Consider the following 15,454-nt stretch of genomic DNA (forward strand, 5'->3'; position numbering starts at 1 on the left):
CCGGGCGCCTGTGGGTGGCGGGAGGCTGTGCCCCGCGGACCTGCTTCACGGCGTCCACTCACGAGCCCTCAGGCGGCCCCACCGCAGAGGCCAGAGTGAGGCTCAGAGCCCCACGGAAGGCAGAGGGACCGGATCCTGATCTAGCTGAGGGTCTCCCTAACCAACGAGCTGTCCTACCTCGGGTGCATGTGACAAGGACACAGGTGACATTCTCCATAGGGTCCCCCTGGAGTTGGGCTCTGGCCTAATCGGGTGGGTGATCCAGGGCTCCCAGGCACGTTCACACTGTGCTCCTGGGGGCCCAGGTGGCCCCTCTGGGCGGGCGGAGGGAGCCGGCTCAGGCCTCTCTTGGGAGGACATCCTGTCCTGGGCACAGCACAGGTTCTGGAGCCTCGCCTCCCGGTGTCCCGAGTCCCCCATTGGTATTCCGAGACGCCGGTGAGTCAGGCTGCTGCTCTGACCTCCAGCTCCGGCGCCCGGGGCTGAGCGGCAGGCTGGGTGGCAGGCTGGCATTCCGATGGCCTCTGTCAGCGGAGCAGCCTCGGTGGCTGCGGCCCTGCTGGGAGGCTCAGAGCTGGGCTGGGGGGCTCCTGCCCTGGCTTCCTGCTGGGATGGGCTCCACCTGCTGAGGCTCCTGGGTGAGGGGGGAGCTTGGCTGCTGGGAAGAGCCGCGCCACCCAGAAGGGCTATTTGTGTTTTGGGGGAGCCTCTAGGTGCCCCTAGACCCAGAAGCCCCTAGGGTGTGCGCTCAGAGCACCCTCTCCCCTTCCTGCGGCCTCGACCCCCCCTGCTCTGGCCACACCAGCCTCCGTCCTGCTGCTGTGGTGCCAGGCGCAAGCTAGCCCCAGGGCCTTTGCCTGGTCTCTCCCTGCTCATCCACATGGCCCATGTCCTTAGAGCGTCCAGTCCCCTTCGCAGACTGGCCTCTGAGCACCCTGCATAAACCGCCTCTCCTTACCCCGCGACTCCCCACCCTGTACCGTACCCCATTTTTCTTTATATCACTAAACTAATAACTTTTTATTTATCTGTTTACGGCCCGTAAGGGCAGAGACTTTGCCTGTTTTGTTCCCTGCTGCACCCCCAGCACCTAGCCCAGCCCCTGGCCCGTAGTAGTTGCTCAGTAATTGTTGATGGCTGATCGCAGAATCTAGCCCCCACCACTTACTTCTGAGGCCCTCCTCCCACCCTGGGCTTGAGAGGTGGCTGTCCCAGACCACAGAGGGACAAACCAGGGCTCAGGCTCTGTGCTGGGACCCCCAGCCTCCTCCCCTGCTGGGCTCTCCGGCTGTCTCCCAGCCTCTACTGACTCATCAAGGACAGAAATCCTCTCCCAGCAGGGGTGGGCAGGGAGGGGGGCCTCGGGCCCGCCAGAGGCTGGGTCAGGGTTCTCTTGTTTGAAACACGGGGTGCACGTCCTGCATTTCCGCTTCTGCCACACTGGACGCTTTGTCCTGAGGCGCCGCCTGTCCTGGGGAGGAGGAGGAGGAGCCTCCCTCCGTGACACTGGCTCCCAGCAGCCTGGCTTCGTGGGTCTGTGTGGCACCTGCGGGGTGCCAGCCCCTGTGTCAGAGGACACAGCTGAGGGCCCTACTCTCAGGGCTCCTCTGGGAACATGGTGAGCACAGCAGCGCTCAGGAGAGCCGGCCCCAGTGGGTGACGGGATGTGACATTCCCTGTTGGAGTGGGTGAGCGCTGTCCTGGGCTGGCAAGCGGCTGTGCAGGGCCGGGCGAGGGCTCCTGGACAGGCAGAGGAGGAGACGGCGGGCCAGGCAGGGGCACAGCCTGAGCAAGGGCCTGGAGGTAGGAAGGAGTAGGGCAGCGGGGACCTGTTGAGGGGCCTGGCCTGTGCTGGTGACCCCAGGACAGGCGCACCAGGTGGTGGGGCTGGGGGGCTTCGCTGAGGCCAGCCCTGCATTCGGAAACCTTTTGGCACTCAGCGGTGCCTGCTTGGTGGGAGTGTGTCAGTGCACGACATCCGCACCCCTGTGCCCAGCCTGCTCCTGCCCAGCCCCCGTGCCCAGCCTGCTCCTGCCCAGCCCCTGTGCCCAGCCTGCTCCTGCCCAGCCCCTGTGCCCAGCCTGCTCCTGCCCAGCCCCTGTGCCCAGCCTGCCAACCTGCCCAGCCCGTGCCCAGCCTGCTTCTGCCCAGGAGCTCAGTGCCCCTCCTGCAGATTCCCCTCACCCTGCCTCAGGCAGAGCTGCGTCCCTGGTGGAGCAGGCAGCTGTGGGGACTCTTCTCGGCCTCACTGTCATGTCTGCCCTGCCTTCCATCTGCCTCGTCCCCTGGCTCTGGGCTGCTGTGGCCAGGAAGGGCCAGGACCCCGCTCATCCCGTGCCCCCACCTTCCTGTGCACAGCGGGCCCCGGTAGATTGTTTGTGGCATGAACAGATGACCAGCGCCCGGCCTTTGGGCATGTCGCGCTCTCTGTGACAGGTGTGGGGGCCCCAGCTCGCCCCGGGACCGGCCGGCTCAGAGCAGGATGTGGCCTCGCAGGCTGAGGCCCCAGGCTCCGGGCTTCTCCCATAAGCAAAGGTTCCTCTCGGCTTGTTCCCTGTGATTCTGGTTCATCCAGACACCCCCAGACATTTGCTGCCACTGTATTTAGGACAGTCCCCCCAGGGGGTGTTGGGAAGGGAAACACCCGCCAGTCCTGAGCAGCGGGAGGCCCAGGGGCCACTTCAGGGCTTTGTGTTTCGGTTGGGGAATGTGTGTGTGGGAGGGGGACAGTGCCTGGCGCACAGCGGTGTCCTGCTCCATGGCTGTGGCTGAGGTTGGCTCAGGCGCAAGGGCCAGAGAAGCAGGGGAGGCGCTGCTGCCAGGCCTGGCTTGGTGTCCACGGGCCGCCCAGGGGCTCAGCCGCCAGAGGCCTAGGTGCTCTGTCCTCTGATCCCGCACCCTCCACATCCTGGGCCCCGCCGCACAGCCGGTCCCCACCGCTCCACAGCATCCACCAGACCGCCAGTGCCTGAGACTCCCTGTGCCTCCCTCCCCCTCTGCTGCCCGGCCCTCGCCCTGGGGACGAAGTGGGTCTGGCCCCAGCTCCCCCTCCTGAACCCCCAGGCCCACCGGGCGCAGCTAGTCCCCTTGCCGGCCTGGGAGATTGGCAGGCGGCTGTGGTTAATGTGACTGCGCAGTGATTGCAGGTCAATCCTGTCCCTTCGTGAAGACGAGCCCCTGCTCCTGCCTGGCCTGCCCCGGGGACTTCACCCGTCTGCTCTGATTTCTCTGCCGCTCTGGCCTGTGGCAGAGCTGACACCTCTGGATTCTGTGAGTCCCCAGGGCTGGGTGTCCCTGGGCCCCGCTGCGCGGCACCTTTTCCCGCACTCCGCGCCTCGTCTCCGAGGTGTGGGTCCTGGTGGGGACACGCTCTCTCGGCCTGTGCCTCTGAGCTTGGTGACAATGACAGGAGGAAGATGTTGGAGGCTGAGCTTTTTTTGCTCTGAATTTGCATCTCTTCCTCCCGGACGGACAGATGGACAGGGACAGCAGCCTCCCCCTGACCTCCTTTGTGAAGGTGTCCGTTCCCCTGGGGTTGAAACCCTCCCTCCGCTGGTTACGGCCTCACTGCAGCTGCGGCCATTGGAACCCGGTCCTCCTGGTGGAGTGAGGGTTTCCCAGCCCAGGTGCTGGGGCCAAGGGACAGCTGGGCCAAATCCCTGCCACCGGGAGCTGCACTACCTTGGACAGCGCCTCAGGCCATGTACCTGACGGAGACTGAGTCGACACATGTAGTCCTTAGCACAGGCACTCCTGTCACACCCTGCGTCCCCAAAGGTGTCAGTTGTTATCATTATTAACCAGAGCAGAGCGAGGGACCAAGGGCCCTGAGCTGGGAGTGGGGGCTGAATTCTGGTCCTTACTCTGGCTCTGGGTGGCTGTGTGACTCTGGGCTGCTAACCTTCCCTCTCTGAGCCTCAGCTTCTTCACTGATATAAAGGGGCTGGATTGGGGGACCTTGAGTGTCCATGGTGGAGGTCTTTGCAGCTCTTGGGTTTCTCTCTGTCTCTCTCTCACCTCGTGGGGGTCCAGGTTGTCCCTGGTTCCCTGTTTGTCTCTTGTTCTTGGACCCCGACCCGAGGCCACAGGGTAGCTGCCCCTCAGCAGCTGTCCCCTTAACACCTTGGCCTTTCTGGTCCCTTTACTGCTGATCCCTGGAGCCTGTCTTGAACCCCACGTTCCTCTTCCTGCCCCCGCTCCCTCCTCATGCTCAGCTGAGCCTATTGGGCCGAGTCTCCCAGGCTCCCTGGGGCAGGGCCCTTCCAGCTGCTTCCCTGATGTGAAGAGCATCTGCTGAGGGCCGCGCCCAGTGCAGGACCCGCTCCACCTGATGACTCTGGGCGGGGCCTGCGTGCCTCTCGGGGCAAGTCCCCAGCCCCCAGCCCCTGTTCTGAGCCCTTGGAGAAGTGGCAGGAGCAGTCCTCCGGGGCTCTGGAGGGAGCCGTGGCTCACCGCTCCGTCCTGGCTTCCCTTCTCCCTCCTGCTTCAGGGGCTGCCGAGGGCCAGGAGGGGGGTCCGCCAGCCCGGCCCGTGCCTGGGGCAAGTCCCCTCCCTCGAGGAGCCCCCAGTTCTGCATCTGCCAGACCAGGAAGGGGTCCGTGTGCCTCCCTCCGTGCTCATGCGTGTGGACACACGGGGACCCCACTGCCCCTCCGCCTGTCACTCTCTCCATCCACCCTGCCTCCTCCCCACGCCGACGCTCTGCTCAGGGCCAGGGAGGAAGGGAGGAGAGGCTGCGGGTGGCAGCAGGGGTCACGGAGGAGCTGTGGCTTCAAGTCTGAGGCTCGAAGACCCTGGCATTGTGGGGAGTGTGGGGGGGAGGGGGAGGGGGAGGGGGAGAGGGAGCGGGAGGGAGGAGGGCTGCCCCTAGGGGAGGCGACTGGTGGGGAAGGGGTGGGTGCTCCTTCCTTCTGCTCATCAGCCCTTTTATGCCTCACCTTGGCGCAGTCATTCATTCATGTGCAGAATAAATATTTACTGAGCACCTGCTGGATGCCAGGCCTGGGACAGGGACACTGGGAGTGCTGCAGGGGATACACAGATGAAGGCTCTGGCCCCTGCAGTCACATCCGAGGAGAGGGCCAGAGGCATCCTGTGATTGACAAGCCAGGACAGGGTTACTTAATAGAACTTCAGCTAGCAGCTGGTAGACATGGCTACGAAGGGGGTAAGTGGACAGAGGGCCGAGTAGCCCTGCCTTTCTGCAAAAGTGGCATTTGATGAAGTCCCAAAGGCAGTGAGAGGTGAGCCAAGTAGAGACCTATGGGAAGAGTCTGTGGGTCCAGACCGAGCACTAGCAAGTGCAAAGGCCCTGAGGTGCAGCCTGCCTGGCATTGAGGAACAGCCAAGAGCCAGAGGCAGGATGAGTGAGGGGAGAGAAGGAGCAGAGGAGGGGCAGGTCACATGGGGCCTTGGGGGCCACTGTGAAGACTTTGGTTTTCGCTCAGAGTGACCTGGGAGCCAATGGAGGGTTGTGAGCCGAGGAAGGACTTGAGCAGACTGGAGTTTAACAGGCTCCTCTGACTCTTGTTTGGGGAGTAGACTGAGACCTGGGCCACTCAGGAGGCTACTGTGGTCATCTAGGCTAGAGGTGACCATTGGATCAGGGGTGAAGGCATGAGAAGGGACATATTTGGGGTGCATTTTGTGGCTTGAACCTACAGCCGGGTGGGCCAAGGGCCAGACTCCTGCTTCAGCACCACGGACAGCGGCTCTCCCCTGCCCAAGGCCGGGGAGCTGGGAAGTGCTGGTTGGCTCCAACCCGTGGTCAGTGGTCAGTCCGTAGCTGCTGAGCGAACCCCAGCACAGGTTCCTCCCCCTGTATTTTGTTATCAAGTTATTTTGTACCCACGGAGTTTATGTCTGGGCACTGCTGTGACCTTCTGGGGACAAGGCAGGTCTGAGTGCAATTCTGAAGCTGGGGTGAGAGGGGGGTGTCCTTGTCTCCAGCAACCCCCCTCTCTGGCTAAACCGCAGGGCCGGGGGGGGGAGCCAGGGTGGGGCTGGGGAGGGGGAGCCTGACCTGGGGGGTCCTGGGGGGGTCCTGGGGGGGGGTCTGCAGCTGTCTTCTGAGCTTCAGGCTGGATGGCCCCTTTCAGAGCAGCAGGTCCCTGGGGTGGGGCCCCCCCGGCAGAGGCTGTCCCTAGGACGGGCAGAATTGCCGCGTGTCCTCCCACAGGCCGCCGTCCCCCGGGCACCCGGTCCGTGTCTGTGAAGTGGAGATAATTGTACTCTTCGCGGTTATTTCGAGAATGGCCAGAGCAGGTGGGTTAGCTTCAGGAAGCCCAGGCACGGGCTGAGGCAGTGGGGCTGCCTCCGGGGCCTCAGGCCCCCAGGTGGGCCCGTGGCCCCTTCCTGGTCAGGGTCCTCCCTCCTTGCCCGTGACTGTCCTCGGCTCCCCCCAGCCCCCACCCTGCGTCTTCTCTGTGCCCCATTTTGCTGTAGACAGATGATCATATGGATATTCTATGCAAATTCTCACTTTTAATGAGCCAGAGAAAAGCTAACGATGTCTTGGGGCTCAGGGGAGGCCCTGGGATGGGGGAGGAAGTGGGACAAAGTGACAAGCAGGAGGAGAGAGGAGGGGGAAGCTGAGGGAGCCCCTGCCGTCTCCCTTCTGCTTTTACAGAGTTGGAGCTGGGGGCCCCTTGCTGGGTCGCCCAGGAAGGTGGGAGGGGGAGGAACAGGGAGACGTGGAAAGGTGGGGGGGCGTGTAGAAGGGGTGGTGGGACGCGGCCCTGGCCCCGGACTCCGTTTCCCTGGGTGTGAAATGGTACCAGGGACGTGGTTGACTGGGAGGAGCTAGTGGCGGGCTGGGTGGTCATGAGGGGCCAGCAGGGGAGGGGACAGAGAGGAGGCAGAGGATGGCAGGGGCGTGAGCCGGGAGGAGCTGAGCTGGAGCTGACCCCAGAGCCCTCTGGTCATGGGCCCTGTGAAGTCACCAACAGCTCGCTCTTTCATTTTGTCTTTGGCTCGTGGCCATCGTCCTGCGCTTCCTGGTAGATGTGAGCCCCACGAGGCGGGGTTCTTGTGTGTCCTCTTGGTGGCTGTCTCCAGCATCTAGGACTGTCCTGGCCCTGGGGTGCTGGCGAGTTGCTGACTCAGGGGCTGCTGGCAGTGCATGTGGCCCGACTGGGCCACCCCGCCCCCCCCCCCCCCCAGGCTGGAGGCGCCTGTGCACAGAGGCACCGAGTCCAAAATTTTCCATAAGCAGGAGAGCAGCCAGGGGTTCTGCTGCCACCTAGGGGAGGAGGGGCCTGGGGACACCCCGAGGGCTTCCTGGAGGAGGTGGGGTTCTGAGCTGAATCCTCAAGGACAGATGGGAGGAGCTTGCAAGAGGAGAGGAAGGACGGGGAGCTAGACATCAAGGTGGCACGAACAGGGGGTGGCACACCTGGTGTGGCTGGAGACAGCAGGTGCTGCTTGGGTGGGCGTGATGGGGCTGAACTGGAGGGTGGTGGGCTCGGTCCTGCAGGGCCTCAGGATGGGGCTGAGGAGTTGGACTCGCGCTGAGAGAGCAGGTGGGACTGGAGTGTTGGGGGAGAGTGGGGGCCAGGTGGGCAGGCTGGGTGGTGTCAATGGAAAGGGGTGCGTGGGGTTAGGCCCTGGTGAGGTGGGACCACCCTGGCACTGAGCTCCCTGGTGCTCCCGGGCCAGCCCAGAGAGGGCCTGGTTAGTGTGTGGGGGACATGGCTGGACGGCCTTGGGCAAATCACTGTCCCTCCCTGGTTCCTGGCTTAGGTCAGAAAGGAGCTGCCCTGCCTTGGGGCACACCCCGTACTGGGGCACTTGAGATCATCATAACAATCTGGGCCCCTACTGATAATATCCAGCGCCCCGGTTCCCAGGATGTCCCTGTGTTGCATGCGGACACTTCCACGGTAGGGAAAATCATGTCACCCAAGTGTCTGTGGAGGGAAACGACAGGGGCCTCTAACCCCTCCTTGCACTGCTCTGGGAGCTCTCCCGAGGCCCACCCTGGGCTGCTCTAGGACCTTGGCCCAGCGTCCCCCTCCTGTCCCAACTCGGTGTCCCGGCTCCCAGGTCCGGCCAAGCAGGCTCTGGGCTCAAGCCTTTTGCCAACAGGACAGCGGGGCCCAGGGCCATCGCTGGGGGAGGGGTGGGCATTTCCTCCGCTCGTGGCCCTCGTCTGGGCCTGAGCCCTGACCTTGGTCCATCAGCTCCCTAACCCGAGTCACAGGCGCCCAGGGCTCCGGAGGGTCTCCCCTGGCTCCTGGGTCAGGCGGCTTCTTCTGCTGTCCGGCCGGTGGAAGGGTGTCACCCTAGCTGGCATCCTGCCCCCAGGCTGGTTGGGGACACTGCTCCATCCTGGTGGCTCCGTCCTCCATCTCAGGCGTGGGGGGACAGCACCATAGTCCTGAGGAAGCTGGATCTAGTGGGGTGAAGGGTTCACCCCGTTACACTGGGGCCATGGCTCCACTGGGTCCGGCTCCTGCTCCCCCACCTGCCCTGGCCTGAAGAGGAGCGGGGTCTGAGAGGGCTTCGTCACCCACTGCCTGCTGGTGGCAGGTGGGAGATGGCCTGGCCGCCCGCGTCATTACCCCTCCAGTCACTCTGCCTTCAGGTTCCACTCCCTGGGGACGTGAGCTCCTAGACATTTCATCCTGGCCAAACCTCAGGTCCAGCTGCAGGCCCCTGACCTGGGCTCTTCCCCACCGGCCTGGGCTCCTGCTGCTGACCGGGAGCTGGCCAGGGGTCATCTCCCATGGGCCCACGCGGGGCTTTCTGCCACCCGCCCAGCGCTCCCTCCTTCTCCCAGGCGTCAGGCGGACAATGTGGCTGGAGATGAAGATCAGTTCTGCGAACACTGATTGAGCCCCTCCTGTGTGCCCGGCACTGGAACCTGGGGGGTCGGGAATGAGAAAGACAGTGTCCCCTTGAAGGGACTCACGGGCCGGTAGAGGAAGCTTACAACAGTGTGATAATAGCAAGCACTTACTGAGTACTCCCATGCCTGGAACTGTCCTAAACGTCTTATGTGTATTGACCCGTTGTTCACACTCTCTTCTGGGGAGACAAGAGCCAGAGTGGTTAAGTAACTTGTCCAAAGTCACACAGCTAAGAAGTGGTCGAGCTGGGGTTTGAACCCTGGCCACCTGCTTTCAGCTCTCTCCTTGAAGCAGATAAGTTATGAAACTGACCACTATAGAAGGTGGAGGATGGCAGGTGACTGGGAAGGAGCTGGGCTGTTTTGTAGGGGGCGGTGGAGAAATCCGGGCCCTAGGCAGGTGGAGAAGCTGCAGTTCTGGCAGAAGGACCTCGAGGGTGGGAAGTTCTAGCTGGGGTGGAGAGAAGGGTCCTGCTGTGACAGGGGTGAGGTGGCAGGAGGCCCAGGAAGGGGCTGCAGAGGCCGCGGATGACCTTCTTGCGCAGTGTGTCATGGCAGGGGCCGGCAGGGAAGAGAGGGTCTTGTTCTGCCCGTGGCTCCTGAGCATGGTGAGGCGCCTGTGGAGCCGGGATCGGGCTGAGGCCCTGCTCGCTGCAGCCCCGTCCAGGGTCTGGGTGGGACTTCGGCCGCTCTGGGCCTGGGTGGGCCCCAGAAAGTCCCCTGCCTTCTCTGAGGGGAGCCTGAGAAGGGGGCTCCCTCTGTCACAGGGAGGGCTGCGTGTGGCCGCTGCGGCCCGGTGCTGGGCTGGGCTGGGCCTGGGGTGAGGCCCGCGTGAGCCTGGGACTGGCCACTTCCTGTGCCCGCCCCATCCCGACTGCCACCCCCACCTCCAAACCCTTCCCTCCAGGCCCCTGCCCTATTTTTTCTGCCTCCCTCACTTCAGGGGTGTCTGCTCAATGGGATTGTGTTAAGGTATCAGGTCCATCACTGGCCGTTTCCCTCTGCTCCAGTCTAGCGCCATGAATAATGCGCCTCTGAACAATGCCGCCCTCCTGGTGGCCTGGCAGCCTCCCGTGGGGACAGCAGGGTCTCCCGCTGCTGGCCTGGCCGGAGCCCCAGGCCTATATCTTCCTCCGGAGTCCCTGGGGGCCTGTCTTCACCTGCACCCTGCTGTGTGGGGCTGGTCACCACCCCATTGTGGGGGGGCGCTGCAGGAGGTTGGCTGTTTCCAGGACTCAGTAAGGTCCTGAGATGGGACCTGGGCCCACCGTGTGGGCTCGGGCTCTTGTGCCAGCTCTTGGTACCTGTGTTCCCCCCTCTTCTTCCCCGGCCATCCTTGCTCCCCCAGATCTTCCCACATGGACAGGGCTGGGCCAGGCCAGAGGGACGGCCACTGTGAGTCTCCCCAACCGGCTGGACCTGGCTCCTCCTGTCAGCCTAGGACCCTCCCCAGCAAAGTGGGGGAGGTCCCTAGGCCTGGAGGGGTGGCCAGGCTCTGAGAGGTGGTTCCCCCAGGCCTTGCTGGATGGGCAGCAGGGGCCTGTGTGGGAGAGGAAGTAGGGGGTCTGGGCAAGGTCACCCAGCAGTGGGCCTGGCTTGTCCCCCCTTGCCTCAGGCTGAGGGCAGCTGGACACAGGCACAATATTCATGCATTACGGTATTTACACTCAACCCCTGGGCTGTGTCGGGATCCACCAGGTGGGAAACGGGGGACTGACCCCTCTCATTGTCCCTTAGCACCTGCGTCTCCCTGGTACCTGGTGAATCTCTCACCAGAGGACCCACTGTCTGCCACGGGCTAGAGTCACCCACAGCAGGGAGGTGACCATTCCACTTCCCGCCCTTCCCTGCCCACCGCTGTCCTCAGGTTGGCGGGGGCGGTCAGCTTGCCTACACTGGGCTTCTTTTGCCAATCTATTTCCTGAGCACTCACTGCAAGTGATTTGCATCTGGGTGGGAGAAGTGACCCCCACAGAAGCAGGACTGAGGAGGACCCCGCGTGTGTGAGGTGTGCCCCCCGCCTGGGGCCAGAGCCCACAGGTGGCCCTGGCAGAGCAGCACCGAGTGTGGGTTATTGTGGCCCAGAGCCCCCTGCAAAGTGGACGCCAGGCACCAGTGAGAGCCCAGTGCCCGTGTGTGACAAAATGGTGGCTCAGAGAGAGGGCAGAGCGGACAGTAGGGCCAGGGGCAGGGGCAGACAGGCTGGTGATAGAAACCAGGCCCGGGCCACCCTCTGGACGACCTGGGGCTCTCAGCAGACCCCAGACCCACTAAGCTGGGACCCCCCCCTCCCTGGGACACCACCCAGCAGCCTCCAGGAAAGGGGCGTTGGCTCAGGGCCTGGTGTCCTCCCACCCTGCGGGGACACAGCCCTGCTGCCTGGAGCCATCGTTACATCTTCTCAGTCACTGACCCTCGAGTGGCCGTCTTGGTCCCTGTTCTGAGAGCTGCTTTGGGGAAGGGGCTGCTGAGGGCCTGGTTTTGAGGGTCGGAGGGAAGGGGGTGACTTTGAGTCCCTGAGTCCCTCTCTGCTGGAAACCCCGGGAGCCAGGGACCTCTCCCCACGTGGTTCCCGTCACCCCCTCCCAATCTCTTTGCAAGTTGCCCCCTTCGCGGTTTTGCTGGAGTAGATTTTCCCACTTGGTTTCCTAGGGTTTGTCTTTTCATTGTTTTTCTCCATATTTATTTATTTATTTATTTTGGTGCCAGGGATTGAACTCAGGGCACTTCACTAACTGAGCCACATCCCAGCCCTATTTTTGTGTTTTTAGAGACAGGGTCTCACTGAGTTGCTTAAGGCCTTGCTAAATTGCAGAGCCTGGGTTTGAACTCGTGATCCTCCTGCCTCAGCCTCCATTTTTAAGTTTGAAAGGAGTTTGAAGAAGATGGTGAGGGGAGGCGATGGCTTTCCGCAGGCCTCCAGGGGCAGCTGGCTGGGCTGCCGGGGGCCGAGCCCTGCTGAACCCTGCAGACGGGGGCAGAGAGCGCTGGGGAATTGCTGGGTGTCCTGCAGGATTTCTGTCCTTCCTTGTCTGGTGTGCAGGGTCGGAGACGTGGCCGGGGACCGAGCAGCAGGCCGGTGGTCAGAGTGCGATCCCCGGGACTGTAGCCAGAGAGGGAGGGTGGGAGCCTGCTGGGAGCTGAGGAGCGCAGCACTGCCCTCGGGGTAGTGGCTCCTTCCTGGGGACCCAGCCTGTCCCCGTGCCTGGCCAGGGTAGGTCTCAAGGTGAGCAGGTGAGAGAATAAAAGGAGAGACGCAGAGAGATGCCCAAGCCCACAGGGCCTGGCCGCCAGACCGTCCTGTGGCCCAGGGCAGGCGCCAGCTTGTCCTGTGAGGCCTTGCTGCCTGCCCAGGCTGACGGTGCCAGGGTGGGCACAAGCCACACTTGAGAGCACCTCGAAGGCAGAGGACGGTGGCCCCACAGTGTGGCAGAGTGGACTTGTTCAGACAGGCAGAGCGGGAGAGCCAGGGGGGACAGGGCAGTGCTGGGCAGGGAGGGACCCAGGCAGAGTCGGGGCTCAGAGGGTCCTGCCTGCCTCAGGCTGCAGGGGAGGAGCCCTCACGGCACGTAAACCCAAGTCCCCTGAGTGACGAGGGGGAAGGCCCGGGCACGGGTCATCGCAGGTGGTGGGGACGGACGTGGATTCACTTTAGCAGCATCCTCGGTGAAGGTGGGATCCACACGCTGCAATCCTCGGTCCCTCGGTCCCTGACAAGGCAGCAGCTCCTGGGGAAAAGCCAGGGCTGAGTTCAGACGCAGCCCCTGCCCCTTCAGCCACGTGGCCACCCCAGCCTCCTGCGCACCATGAGGCCTCTCGGGTGCTGCTCCTGTTCTGAGGTGCTGACCTTTTACCCTCACCCTGGGGTGTGGAGGGCCCGTCCTCTCGGCTCTATCCCAGTGTCCAGCACTGGGCCAGGCACATAATAGGTGCTCAGTGAACACTTGCTGGTCAATGAAGGGCAGGGGCTGGCATCACTGTCCCTTCTGGTCTTGCTTCCCTGACCGTGAGCTCCTGAAGACGGCTCCTCCCTGCTATTGTTTCCTCAGGACTAACTATGCCAGGAACAGAGTAGAGCCCTTTTCAAAACAGAAAGAAAGAATGAAGAATAGATGGACGTGCAGACTCAGCTCCGCCCTCGGGGAAGCGACCAGAGGCAGACGCACAGACATGCCCGTGGCACGGGGAACCCTGGGAAGCGTCACTGACCACACATGGAAAGGGCACGGGGACCACAGAAGGCAACAGGAACCCGGCAGCAGCTCCGCTGGTGGACTGTCTGCTCAAGGACTGGGTGCCCTCGCTGTCACCTGTTTCTAACAGTTCTGTTGGGGTGTGATTCAGGGTTCGAGCCCTCACGTGGCACCCGTGGGCCCTAGGTTCCAGCCCAGAGCTGTACCATGGACCAGGAGGGGCCTGGACGGGGCTCAGCGGTGAGCACCTGCCTGGCATGCGCAGGGCCCTGGGCTCGATCCCCAGCACCACAGACAAAAATAAGCAGATACAGGCATGATGCCCCCCCCCAAATTTTTAAAAAGTATTTATTCTTAAGTTATAGGTGGACACGATATCTTTATTTTACATTTTATGTGGTGCTGAGGATCGAACCCAGGGCCTCGCATGTGCTACGCAAGAGCTCTCCGCTGAGCCACAACTCCAGTCTCCCCCTCCTACAATTTTTTTTTTTTAAAAGTCAAACTTTGGGGATCGAGTGGAAGTCCCCCAGGAGCCCGCTCAGCTCTGGTCCTTTCTTCTCCTGCCTTGCGGTCACCATGGTTCTGAAGCGGTGGCTTCCCTGGGGTCCTTGTCTAGCCATTCACCAGCGCTTCTGAGTTCCCACGGTGGCGGAGCAGAGCCTGAGCGCCTGGGAGCTCCCAGGGAGCTGCCCGCAGTGGCCTGCCCGCCCGCAGCTGTCCCGTAGGAAGGCGCCTGTGTGCCCCAGGGATGAGGGATACCGACGTGGTCTCTAGATTTTACGTAAACAGGATTGGTCAAGCTGCTGTGCCTTGTTTGAGTCCATTTTATGTTTTGGAGACCGTCCGGCTGCCACAAGAGCCACCTCAGTCATCCTGACTACCTCACGTCCCACTGGGGGACATGCCCGTTTGTCCCTTCTGTCGTTAAACATTTAGGTGTTTCCATTCCTCTCTCAGGCTCGGAGGGGGCGGTGGTGAGCGTCTCTGTGGGTCCCATGCCAGGTGACAGAGGTTCCCTGGGAATGAGTGGGTCAGGAGGGGCTGGCAGGCTCCCAGCACACGCGAGATACGGCCACGAGACCCTCCAAAGTGCTCTGAAGGACACTCCTTGATCAGTGTCCAGTTGAGGGACGGCACCAAGGACCAGCCAATACCGGTGGGTGGGAGCACAGGGAGAAGGGGAGGTGTGGAGGGGTGCAGGGCTGGGGCAGCGCCCGTGGGGAAGCGGTCAGTGGTGCCCAGGACCTAAATCTCCTGGCAGGGAGCATGGCCTCCTCTGTTCAGCAGCTCTGCCCAGCTGCTGTGTGCCCCTGGGTAAGGCATAGTCCCTCTCTGGCCTCAGCCTCTTAGCTCTCCATCCAGCTCGGACACAAGGGCCACCGAGATCCACAGCCTTCAAGTGTTCCACTGTCCTTGGCGGGTGGCGGTGGCTTCCTGCCCCTGGCCCAGCAGGCAGAGGCCAGCCTTGGCTGGGCTGGCAGGGCTGGCAGCTGGCATGTGGCAGGTGGGCTCTGGTCAGGGGGCTGAGTGAGCAGGGTCCTGGCAGCAAGCTCAGCAGGGGCTGGGGATAGGTGTGAGGGGCTCTCAGGGGGACCAGGAGGGCCTGGGGCCACAGGGCACCAGCCCAGACTCCTGCACCCGCATGGCCCTGGACCTGCCCTAAGACAGCCAGGCTCTGTGGGGGTTTTTTATTTTTTGGCACCAGGGATTGAACTCAGGGGTCCTCGACCACTGAGCCCCATCCCCAGCCCGATTTGTATTTTATTTACCGAGGGGGTCTCACTGAGTTGCTCAGCACCTCCCTGTTGCTGAGGCTGGCTTTGAAATCATCATCCTCCTGCCTCAGCCTCCCCAGCTTCTGAATTACAGGTGCCTGGCAGCTCTGTGGGTTTTCTGTGCTGGTTTTGCTGCGGGCTGGACTCCTGTGTTCCTGTTGTACTGATGAGAGCCTGGAGGGCCGGAGGGCGTGGGGGAGGGCGTGGGGGGAGGGCGTCCCAGGGAGTGTTAACCTGGTTCCCATGTGACGTCCAGGGCCTGGGAGCAGGAGCGCAGCGGGCTGGTGTGTGGCTTGTGGTCTGTAGTGTGTGGGCTGCATGTGATCGTGCACATTGGTGGTACTGGTGTGTGCATCCGTGTCTGTGTGTGCCCACGTGTGTGCACACACCACCTAAACAGCAGAAGCTGCGGAAGAGACCAGCCTGGAAACCCCGGCCCTTTGGTGTTGGTAGTCGCTGTGGGGGATTTTCACGGCTTCGAGCTATCGAGGACAGGGTGCTTTCCAGCAGCGGGCAGGGGCTGCAGACGTGGGGGCTTCTCAGCCTGAGGGAGGCTCTGGGCACTGGCAGGGATCACAGTCCCCCTTATTGGCAGCGTGACCTTGGTCAGGCTGTTGGGCACCTCCAAGCCCCAG

The 15,454-nt window shown here is 62.9% G+C and overlaps 1 protein-coding gene across 7 annotated transcripts in view; it reads left to right on the forward strand.

Annotated features, from left to right (window-relative positions):
- Positions 1–15,454, forward strand: part of Grm4 (glutamate metabotropic receptor 4) — a 93,652-nt gene that overhangs the window by 41,248 nt on the left and 36,950 nt on the right. Inside the window, exon 1 of one of the 7 annotated variants that reach the window (XM_078020180.1) lies at positions 1,543–1,618. The exons of the other annotated variants lie outside the window; for them this stretch is intronic. The gene's annotated coding sequence lies outside the window, so the exon portion shown is untranslated. Of the gene's footprint in view, positions 1–1,542; positions 1,619–15,454 lie in introns of those variants that run through there. 7 annotated transcript variants of the gene reach the window in all.

Source organism: Ictidomys tridecemlineatus, chromosome 8 (genome assembly GCF_052094955.1).
Source record: "Ictidomys tridecemlineatus isolate mIctTri1 chromosome 8, mIctTri1.hap1, whole genome shotgun sequence".
Taxonomy (NCBI): domain Eukaryota; kingdom Metazoa; phylum Chordata; class Mammalia; order Rodentia; family Sciuridae; genus Ictidomys; species Ictidomys tridecemlineatus.